The sequence below is a fragment of the Podarcis muralis genome, chromosome 3 (genome assembly GCF_964188315.1).
Source record: "Podarcis muralis chromosome 3, rPodMur119.hap1.1, whole genome shotgun sequence".
In the NCBI taxonomy this organism is placed as follows: Eukaryota; Metazoa; Chordata; class Lepidosauria; order Squamata; family Lacertidae; genus Podarcis; species Podarcis muralis.
Window position 1 is genome coordinate 115890888 of NC_135657.1, and position 12197 is coordinate 115903084.

Genomic DNA, 12197 nt, shown 5'->3' on the forward strand with positions numbered 1-12197 from the left:
AGAAAGAAAGAAAGAAAGAAAGAAAGAAAGAAAGAAAGAAAGAAAGAAAGAAAGAAAGAAAGAAAGAAAGTTAGTTTTAGCTCGTATGCAGTTCTCCCATTGCACATGCATTGGATCTTTTCCTTAGTCAAAATTCCTGTTCATTTATATAGCAATCAATGCACTCCTTGACATGTCTCCTCAGAAGGAAACCTGAGTTTGATGTGTATAGTTTTGCACTCAGTGGTGAATAGGGCTGGGGAGAGAAACCACTTAGCTAAGAATGTTGTGGCATCTGTTCAGGAAAAGGGAACCAACTTGGACTTCCTTCCTTCCTTCCTTCCTTCCTTCCTTCCTTCCTTCCTTCTGGAAAACACCTACCATACGGTCTCCAAAACAGAAATCCCACTTTTTCCTACTCTCCTTTAGTGAGGACCCATAATTTCTGTTCTTTCTCCAGCAAACTGAGGACCAAATTAGGTAAGATGCCATTCAGGCATTCCCAGTCCAGATCAGGCCTGCCATGCCTGAAAGAGCACATATTGTTGTGTTTCTTCCAACACAAATAGCAGGCGCAGGGCCCCCTGATATGGACTGCCTTCTACCTCCAATCAGCTGCTTACTTCCTTAAAACCATTCACACAATTGCTAACTGCATGAATGGTGATTCATGTTTGTCCCTGACTCTCCTTAATGCATCTTCTGTAGATATAAAAAAGGAAAGCCAAGAGTTTGGTCCTTTCAAAAAATACCCATCAACTGGATTTTAAAGGAGATTTCCTTTCTAAATATTTACAGATTTACTTTATATTTCACACCAAATTGGTCACGAGGCACTATTTCCCCATATTAAATGAAGTTGAATTTGCCTGAGGCCACACAATGGCCATGGTTTGTTTAACTTAACTATGGCTTCATTGAACATGTGAACTCACTCAGCAACCAACCAGGGATTTTTCTCTGCCAACAAATGACAATGCCAATCCCTGTTTGCTGCTGGCCTATGAACCATGGCTTATTTTAACTATGGTATAAGTATGTTATCATGTCTGATCCTAACAGTCTTGCATAATCATGGTTTATGTAGCTACCCAATCCCAGACACTCACCAAGCTATAAAGGAAAAAGGCGAGAGCAGCTGGAACAAGGCAAGCTTTGGAGAAACAAGCCATTATTTGTTTTATCATCTCTGATATGATGCATGGTTTATTGAAGAAACTTATTTAAAACAAACCTTGGCTTAGCATCTTGTGCAAATATCGTTGGTAAGTTCATGGCATAAGCAGGGACATGTTCAAATCTAACTCTATAGCACCAAACCATACAGAACTTCACTGAAAGAAACAAAGGAGTGAGGAGTTGCATCATAAGCCTACTACTGCTGCCTAGGGAAAATGTATGCCATTAATCTGGGAGTGGAGTAAATAAGGACTGAGGCAAGGGAAACTTGCCACTGCCTATTGAAGTCCAACAGGGAACAGACATCCCAGCAAAGACCCAGGAGACACTGTCAGGTTTATATCCCCAAAGGTGGCTCCTCCTCTTCCTGGTCATTTGCTGGGTCCCAATGCACACCTGGACCTTCTCTAGTTCCTCTGTCCTCCAGTAGTGAAGACCTAAGAGCACCTCTCTGCTGTCTCTGGTCACCTGATACTGTCTCCACTCTGGGGATGGAGGTGAAGGGGAAGAATCTCGGGTCCAAGTGAAATGTGGGGGGCTGTCAGGAGATCAGGCAAAAAATCTTTAGGGCTTGGTAACTTTGGCAGATCCAACTATGACAGCAAGCTCTTCAGGCTCCCTAGAAGTCCCCCTTGGAGTAGGGGTAGTTGAATCAGCAGATTTTTGTTTCAGTTTTCCACATTTTGACATCAGTTTGCAGCTAGTTAGTTTTGTTTTGGTTTTTTAAGAAAAAACTCTTCATGAACTTTTTTTCTTTAAAAAAAAGTCCTCGTGAAAATTCATTGGCATTTTAGCACATATTTCTCCTAATATAAACATTTTGTATGCAATTTTGTCCAATAGACACATTTTTGCAATCATTTTCTCCTAATATAATGCATTCTTGTTTGTTATTTTCACCAATATATGCACTTTTATGCACACTTTCTTGTAAAATATACATAGATTATTTAGTTGGAAACTAAACAAGAGAAGCGCAAATTTCAAAAAACAGCTAGCTGTGTTTCAGTTTGTATATTATTTCAGGACCTGTGAATCAGGTAGGTGCTGTTCTGGGTAATGAAATTCTTGCAGATCTATATCCTAACAATTATTTGCCCTAGCAAATGTCCTATTTTTTTAAAGAGCAAATGAACTCCATCTTCTTCATATCCAGTGCATTTCTAGCATAGATTTTAGTGGTTTCCAGTCTTTCATCAAAAAAGAAAGTGACTGGGATACCAGAAAGTCCTATCCAAAAAAAATAGGATTTTTTGATGGATTTGAAGGTCTATATCTAAATTTATTTAATTAAGCTTGGAGGCAAAGGCTCCACAAGAAGCACTCATATTTCATATGGGGCTGAAGGAACCACAAAAAGTGCACCTCAACAGGCTGATCACCAGGAATGGAGAAAATGTTCAAAAACAGCCTAGATGCTACATGAGTTTGCCGCAGCTCTGCCTGCACATGGTCCTAAGTTTGATCCCTGGCAGGGTAGGGCTGGAAGTGTTCCTTGCCCGAAACCTTGGAAAGCTACTGCCACCCAGTATGTGAAATACTGAGAGAGATAGATCAATGGTCTGACTCAGTAGAAGGCAGGTTCCTCTGTTCCTAACACCATCTCCTCCCACCAGAGGAGTGTAAATTAATGTCATCTCCAGTGACTCAGCAGGCTGTGCATACAAAAGCTCTTGACTAATAGCCCATCCTTCATGATGCCAAACAATCAATGACACACACATGAAGCAATCAAGGAAACAACGGCAGGGACACTCGGTGCCTCATCTGTAGTAGGACTTGGCAAGGACTGTGGCGCTCCCTAGCCTCCTTAATGTGTTCTGCACGAGTAGCACCACTGGCCCTGCTGCAGAAACTGCATGCCTCCCTTGCGCTTGATCTCTACATGTTGGGTGTGCATGTCTGCAAGAGAGAATTCAGTATACACAGAGTTCCACCGGGTTGCGAATGCAAATTCTGCAGGCTTTCCTCTCCTCTGGAAACTTATGCACACAGAGGTCTACACCTGAAGGCGTCACTTCTGCAGATGCCCATACTTAATGCAGGAGATTGCATAGCAGAGCTCCCCTTTGCAGTTTCTGTACCTTCTCGTTCCTTCTTCTGAAATTGCAGAGTGGCCTGTTCTCCTAACATATCAGACGAGTGGGTGGTCTTTTGTGGCGGTCCCTGGATCCCCTGCCCCTTTGTGCCCTGTTTGACATTGATATTGACTTTGCTTCTAATAATGCCTTGGTGCAATTTAATAGTGCAGCACCGGTGAGACCCCCACCCACCAGCTTAATGTCCCAGAAGTGGTGATACATATCAAATAGCATGTGCAGATATTACACAATCTTGTGCCTGGGCCAGTTCTCCAAGTCCTTTCGGTACTTAGCAATGCCTCTGAATTAGATTAGGCTAAGAGATGATGACTAGCCCAAGGTCTTTCAACGAGCTTTATGGTTGTGTGAGGATTCTAACCCTGGTCTCACAGGTCCTAGACCAGGGGTCAGCAAACCTTTTCAGCAGGGGGCCGATCCACTGTCCCTCAGACCTTGTGGGGGGCCGGACTATATTGTTTTGGGGGAAAAACAATGAACGAATTCCTATGCCCCACAAATAACCCAAACACATATTTTAAATAAAAGGACACATTTTACTCATGTAAAAACATGCTGATTCCTGCACCGTCTGTGGGCCGGATTTAGAAGGCGATTGGGCCGGATTGGCCCCCGGGCCTTAGTTTGCCTACCCATGTCCTAGACCAGTGTTTCCCAACCTTGTGCCTCCAGCTGTTTTTGGACTACAATTCCCATCATCCCTTGCCACTGGTCTTGCTAGTCAGGGATGATGGGAGTTGTAGTTCAAAAACAGCTGGAGGCACAAGGTTGGGAAACACTGTCCTAGACCAACACACTAACCACGACACCAAACCACATCTCCTGGTTAGTATAACTCTGAGGGAAGAGCAGGTAAGAACTGTTCTCTATTTTGTGCAGGCTGCAGCCAGTGGCGTAGAAAGGTCAGGTACCCAGTGCAGAAAATTTCTTGTCACCCCCCTCCCATTAAAAAAAAGATATTATTTGCCTGCAAACATGGTTTGACTTTCTTTCTTTCTTTTTTCTTCTTTTTTTGCGGAGCCAAAGTTGTTGAACTTTTTTGGGAGAGCCGGAGTTTCATTATTTTTGTTATCTGCCCTGGGACATTTGCTGCCATGTCCCTCTGACACTGCCCCCAATCGTGATTCAGCTATGGCTGCCAATGCACTTTCCCCTCCAATTATGGATCTCTCCCCCAATCCTCAGAGAGGGAGGCCTGCAGCAGTCCGAAGGCTTCCCAACCACCCTTCCCAGGAGCTTATGATAAACATTAAAACAGACTATCGTGACATTAACCCAGATTGTGAACCAAGGCCTCCTTCCACCTGCCTTGCTCCACCCTCTAGTCTCTGCTTCTCAATTTGTATTGTATTATTTTATGTACCGTGGCTTGAAGTTGTTTTATTGATTAGAGTTTAGAAACTATTTATTGTAACTTGAGTGGATTTCTGTTTAACTTTTATATGTTGATATTCTTATTTTGTACTACTCTAATAATTATTGAACGTTACTTTTTGATGTAGGTTGCTTATTTGAAAGTTTTGTTTTATTATCACATTTTTGTATTGCATTAGATTGTTCTAAGATGTACATTTTTTGTTTCCTCAGCTTGTAAACTGCCTTGAGTATTGTAAGATAGAAAGACGGTATACAGTCATTACTCGGGTTACAGATGCTTCGGGTTGCGTGATTTTGGGTTGCGCACCGTGCCGAACCCAGAAGTACCGGAACTGGTTACTTCCGGGTTTCGGTGCTTGCACATGCGCAGAAATGCTAAATTGCTCTTTGCACATGTGCAGAAGTGCCAAATCATGACCCACATATGCACACACTCAGCGCTGCGGGTTGCGAACGCTGCGGGTTGCGAACATGCTTCCCGCACGGATCACGCTCACAACCCGAGCGTCCACTGTACAAATAAAAAAAAAAATGATGATGCTGATGATATCGCCACTAGCACTGAAGTGTTCTAGCTCTCCCACGAAGGTAGAAGTTATTGTCACTAGACCCCACCCATGGCTCCAATCTAAATCAGCGTTGCTCATCAGGAATATCTGTTTAGACTCGTATAACACATTTTAACTGTTTCCCTCAAATGTTTTATGGTGTTTAATAATACAGTTAGCAGCTGAATAATAAATGAGAGGAGGGAAATTAAAAGGTAATAGGAAAACGGGATCTGATATGTTTTCAAATGAGATTTGAAATGACATGAAGAAAGAAAGGGCCAAGAGTACAAGGATCTAGGAGTCTTGGTTGACCACAAACTTGACATGAGCCAACAGTGTGACGCGGCAGCTAAAAAAGCCAATGCAATTCTGGGCTGCATCAATAGGAGTATAGCATCTAGATCAAGGGAAGTAATAGTGCCACTGTATTCTGCTCTGGTCAGACCTCACCTGGAGTACTGTGTCCAGTTCTGGGCACCACAGTTCAAGAAGGACGCTGACAAACTGGAATGTGTCCAGAGGAAGGCAACCAAAATGGTCAAAGGTCTGGAAACGATGCCTTATGAGGAATGGCTAAGGGAGCTGGGCATGTTTAGCCTGGAGAAGAGGAGGTTAAGGGGTGATATGATAGCCATGTTCAAATATATAAAAGGATGTCATATAGAGGAGGGAGAAAGGTTGTTTTCTGCTGCTCCAGAGAAGCAGACACGGAGCAATGGATCCAAACTACAAGAAAGAAGATTCCACCTAAACATTAGGAAGAACTTCCTGACAGTAAGAGCTGTTCGACAGTGGAATTTGCTGCCAAGGAGTGTGGTGGAGTCTCCTTCTTTGGAGGTCTTTAAGCAGAGGCTTGACAACCATATGTCAGGAGTGCTCTGATGGTGTTTCCTGTTTGGCAGGGGGTTGGACTCGATGGCCCTTGTGGTCTATTCCAACTCTATGATTCTATGATTCTATGATTCTACTTCCACAGGACTACAATTTCCCCCCAAACTACTTGGAAGGGTACCTGATTCCAACCAAAACACACCCTAGGCAGAGTACAGAATATGCACAGCGTGCTGTGTGCTTACTATTTCATTGCCCTGGTATTCCTGTGTTGATTAGGTCTCCGTATAGACATTTTCTATGTAGTAAATGGAAGCTGGTTATGAGACCCTTTCAGAAGTCTGCCTGGGGGTCTACACATTCAGTGAAGATGTGGAGTTGTTGATGCGGTTGTAGCAGGATCTGGTCCAAATTTAAATGCACATCTGCAACATTCCTGCAAGTGCTAAGCCAAAATTTCCCAGAATCTGTTTTTCTGTGAATTTGTCTGACAGCTTTTCTGCAGGGGTGAGAGAAAGAAAAGGCCATCCTGCAGAATTTTATCTGTGGCATTGTGGAAGATGCAAAATGGTGACCAGGCTGCTGATACAGTTAAAAAAAACAAATCAAAACAAGCAAGCAGAGCTTTGCAGGAGGCAGTTAAAATGTTGTTCTTCTGTTAATGGTAAGCCCCATCTCAAAGAAACTGCTGAAGAATTTCTACCCAAAGAGAACTTTGGTGAAATGTTCCCTGCAGAAAAGGTGGAGAATTTTGAGTATAAAGCTTTTCCCAGTGGAGGTGTGTTTCCCAATATTTTACTATTATTTGTTTATTAAATTTTTGGCCACTTTTCGCCTAGGTCAGGGGTCTGCAACCTTTAAGACAAAAAGAGCCACTTGGACCCGTTTCCGAAGAAAAAAAAACTGGGAGCCGCAAAACTCGTCATTATAAAAATAACCTTTTTGTCACTTTTTTTTATTATTTCTTTGTTTGACCCCTCAGAATTACTCCTCCTCATAGAAATAAACGTTAAATTAACAAGTTACCTTTTTGTGTGTGTGTGTTCTTCACTCCCCTTCAAAACAGTGACCAGCGTACATGCCCCCTTTCAATGCAGTGACCAGCGTACATGCCCCTTACAATGTAGCGGGCGGGCGGGAAGGTGACGTCGGGACGGTGCGTGACTAACGCACGCACCGCCCCCATGCGACGTCACAGCCAGTACAGCGCCCGCCACAGTGGGGAGTATCGGGGCGCACAATGCAGCTCCTCCCCTCGCTAGTATCTGCCCCGGAGCCGCGGCAAAGGTGTAAAAGAGCCACATGCAGCTCCGGAGCCGCGGGTTGCAGACCCCTGACCTAGGTAATTCAACCAGCATAACAGAAAAAAAGAAAAAGAAAAAAATCCTGTTAAAACATCCCACCCACAGACAATTAAGACCATTAAGAGCCAAAGGCCTGGCAAAAAGAGAAGAGGCTTTGTATACAAGTAGGCATGTTCCAGGCATGCACTGGAATGTGCAATGGGAAGAAAGCTTGCCAATGGCACAGCCTCCTCACACTGTGTGTTGGTTCTTTAAATGTCTGGTGGCACAGCCATCCTTTCTGAAGGGGGCAAACATCAAAAACCCCTTTGTTGTTGCAAGAGTATACATGTCTTCTACATTATATAGGGCCACACTCAACAGCTACAATGTGCATAAGAGACACATGCTTACCAAAGTTTATGTTAATTTTACAACAACAGTTGTACAATTTTACAACAACTGATCAGTTTAAAAAAGTGTGGTGGGTGACTTGTGTGCACAGGGCATATGTAGAAGGGGAATAATACCCTCCAAACAAATAGCGACATCATCATCATCATCATCATCATTATTATTATTGGCCCACCCATCTGACTGGGTTGCCCCAGTCACTCTAGGTGGCTTCCAACATATATAAAGACACAATAGAGCATTAAATGTTAAAAAACTTCCCTGTGCAGGGCTGCCTTCAGATGTCTTCTAAAGCAGGGGTCGGCAAGGCTTACTGGGCATGGGCCGGATCACTCCCGCGGAGATCCTCCGTGGGCCAGGCCGGTGCAGCGTGATGCCAGAAATCGCATCTATACATGTCCGCGGCGCCGGAAATCGCTTTTGCGCATGCCCAGATGCCGGAAATCACGCCTGTGCAGAAGCGATTTCCGGCGTCTGGGCATGTGCAGAAGTGATTTCTGGAGCTGCAGAAGAGAGTCCCTGCACTGCACTACACTGGTTTAGCGCAGCGCACGGGGACTCACTGAGTGGGCAGCTCAGTTCGGGGGTAGATCATGGACCAGTTAAGCGACCCTCACGGGCCGCTTCCAGCCCATGGGCCTTAGGTTGCTGACCTCTGTTCCAAAGATTGTATACTTACTTATCTCATTGGCTCAGGGGTCGCATAACTCCATACCCTCTGATGAAAATAAGGACGTCCTACCACACACTCCAGGAACGCAGGTGGCGCTGTGGGTTAAACCACAGAGCCTAGTTAAACCACAGTGCGTTAAACTACAGTGCGCTGCTCTGGTTCGCCAGAAGCGGCTTAGTCATGCTGGCCACATGACCCGGAAGCTGTACACCGGCTCCCTCGGCCAATAAAGCGAGATGAGCGCCGCAACCCCAGAGTCAGTCATGACTGGACCTAATGGTCAGGGGTCCCTTTACCTTTACCACACACTCCAACATGTCTCAAATGAAAAAAGAGACATACTGTGGAAAAGTGGGACAATCTGGGCTCAAATCAGAAACCTGGACGGCTTCTGTAACTCTGGGACTGTACCTGGAAAATAGGAACACTTGAAGGGTCTGTGATGGTGTCATATAGATACCCCATAAAAAGAAACATAGAAAAAATGTCCACAGCAAATGCTTAATCTTACAGAAAACACGTTTTGGCTCCGTCATTCCCAGAGAAAAGAACAGAGCCAAAATTTTATTCAATATAGCAATGATAAACCGGGAGCCAATCAAGTTGTGACCTGGCAAGCTGAATATAGCATTGGCTAGAGAACAAAGGGGCATTTGAAATGCTAAGTTCTTAGACAGAAAATTGGGAAATATCTCCAGGGGTAGAGAGGAGATGTTAGATGATATAACAGTTGACAGGCATTGTAAAGAAAACAGAAACTGAAGCTCCCTGCAGATGGATCACTTGGTAAAATATTAAACTGTGGAAATGCTAATCTTGTCCATCATTCTAAATATGAAAATGGATCACGTCACTTTTAATGCAGAAAAGTCACCACTTACTAGGAGGACTGGATTAAAAGGTCAAGTGAGAAGGGTAACCCAAAATAACTGAAGCCTTACTAAGGCCGCCAACAGGTTGTCTTGTCTGCTTCCAGATGCACTTATAATGTTCCAATGCGGGGAAGACCATATTACATTACAAAATATTTTCAGGTGCACCGAGTCAATGTGGTGCTGTGGTGAGAGGGACATACTAGGGCCTGAGAGACTAGGCTTCAGATTGCCACTCAGCCCTAAAGCCCACGGGGTGCTTTTGGGTCAGCCATTATCTCTCAGCCTCACCCCCTCTCACAGGGCTGTTTTGAAGATAAAATGGAGAGGAAGAGAAGTGTGCAGGCCTTCTTGAAATGCTTGGGGAAAAGGTGAGATAGAAATGCAACCAATCAATTAATTTACTCGTCATGCTGAGCCTCAGCTGACATATACTAGCTTAAACTTGCTCCTTCAGGTACTTTTAAGGTTTGAGCTTTGGAAAGTCTGCATAACAATGAATTAGGCAACGTAGGCTCTCTTCAGGCCATTGCCTTGTACATGGCAGCATTGAGATGAGGTCAAATAAAATACCTTTATTGGCATCACAGTATAAAACATTTCAGGTTACTGGGATAATTAAGAGGACAAGGGTGAAGCTGTTTTTGGTCCTAAGGTCACACTGTGATTGTGTGCACTTAGATATTCTGCTATGCCCTGTCTGTTCCCCAAAAGGATGGTTCGTTGGGAACCCTTTCGGGTAAAATTGTGGCTAAAAAGGAAGCTACTAAAGCAGTGATATCTTTGCCCCGATCTGCCAGGAGAAGTCTCATTTGACTTCTTCTCAGAGTTATAGGCCAGAGGTCCAACATTTTGCTCAGCGTCGGTTAGCGAGGTCTACTGTGTAGAGAGCAATCTAAGAGAATGTGGTTCATTGAATCAGGTACACATGGGGTATGTGAGTAGTAGATCCTTCAGATATTTGGCACAGGTTCCGTAGGATGTTGTAATACCTAAGGCCTCCGGAGAGCAGGATCTCAGAGTATGAGGTAACATTTTGTGGTCATGGAAATGAGGTTCTTAGGCTACTGAAAAGGCTGTGATAAGGCATAGAAGACACAAAGAAGTCTCTGTAGCGTCCAAGGTGTTTCCTTCATTCTGGAATCTACTCTTGTACACTAAACCTGTAGAATATGCAAAGCTGTTTCTCTTGAACTTGGTCATTAAAGTGAGTCTCATTTTCTCCCATTGTGCCTGAGATGCTTAGTGTGATGATGTTCAGTTTCAGTTAAGCAAACACCACAAACACCCCCCCCCCCAGAATAGACCCAGGCTGTATTTTTATGCATCTGAACCATTCTGACATGCTTTCATTAGTTTCGTTTTGCACTCTCAAGGGCTAGATGCTTTCAGAAACTTGAGAGACATTCTCTAGATTCGAATGAGTTTTGCATTCTGTCCTGTCTGTATCTGTTCTTTAGGGTTAATGGTAATGGGGGGGGGGCAGGCAGGTGGAGTAAACATGTGTGCATGCAAAGCAACTGTGCCTGGCTGAGGGAGGATGAATTTCTGCATTTCTGCCAAACAGAATATGGTCAGCCTGAGGAATCAACAATGAGTTATTCCTGTTAGGTGGAATGCACAATGTAGCTGAACTAAATGTTATGAGGATATGTTCCCAGGGTGGGGTGCAAGTATGCTCAAACAAAGGAACCTGACACAGTTCTTAAATAGAAGGCACAGTTACCTTACACTGTCATAAAAAAAAAACACTAGCCAGTACTTGGTAGGGAGGAATACTTAAGAACCTGAGACCAGTTTTTCATTCACACTTAAAAACACTTGACATTTTAATGAGCAGATGGTGGATAAAGAACCTTGTCAGATTCTACACCCCAAAGAGAACAGGAAATGGCATATGAGGGTTTCTAACATGACAGAGAAATGCTTACATGAGTTGAAAATTAAGGGATTGGGTCTTATTGAGTGGTGATCTTATATTATAAAAATTGATTAAGCACTAATTAGACATTTTGAAGAGTAAAAGAAGATTGGGCTCAATCCTATCCTGCCATAAATCTCCTTTATGCTGCTCCTTACAATTTAGGCAGCTTCAATCATGATGTTATGGGATTTCTTTGTCTATGCAAGGTTTACCACAAAAGGGGGGGGGGGACAAAGAAGATTCATTTAAGAACTAAGTAGTGGATTTGAGAACAAACTGGAAGAAGTGGTTTGACCAGAAAATGGAAGGGTGATAGAGAAATCATGCTTTCCTATCGACCAATAAGAGCAAGCTTATTTATTTATTTTTAAAAGAAAGATATAGAACAAATGGATGAAGTGGATGAACAACTGTTGTATTTTGGAATAAGGGATGTCTACTATTATTGTTGAGCAGTGCTTTTTTTTCTTTAAAAAAATGTTTAGAGGTACTCTCATTCTCCTCCTCATATTGAAATACTGACCCTCAATGAGGCCAAACTTCACAAAATGTTTATGCGTACCCCTGCGTCCGCCCAGAAAAAAACCACTGTTGAGGCTCTGGTGTAGAAAGAAGAAAAAAGGAACCTGAACATCTTGACCAGGATCATTGAATTGGCTAGCCTTTAAGGTTTAGTAAAAACAGAGTAAGAATGACAAAAATAGCAAACCTTCCAAGTGTTGGGGTTACCACCGAAAATATTCTGTTTCATTCCTAGCAGCCTATTGGTGGGCTCACAAATGAAATCTCCATGGCCAATATTAAGGGCCAAGCAGACTCATATGGGTTTAGGCAACCCTACAGGCAAAAAAGTTTACAAAGCTATTGTACTACCAACCTTACTGTATGCTTGTGAAACATGGACCACTTATAAATGCCATCTCCAAATCCTCGAAAGATTCCATCAACGGTGTCTCTGAAAAATTTTACACATCACTTGGGAAGTCAGGCAAACTAATACCAGTGTATTGGAAAA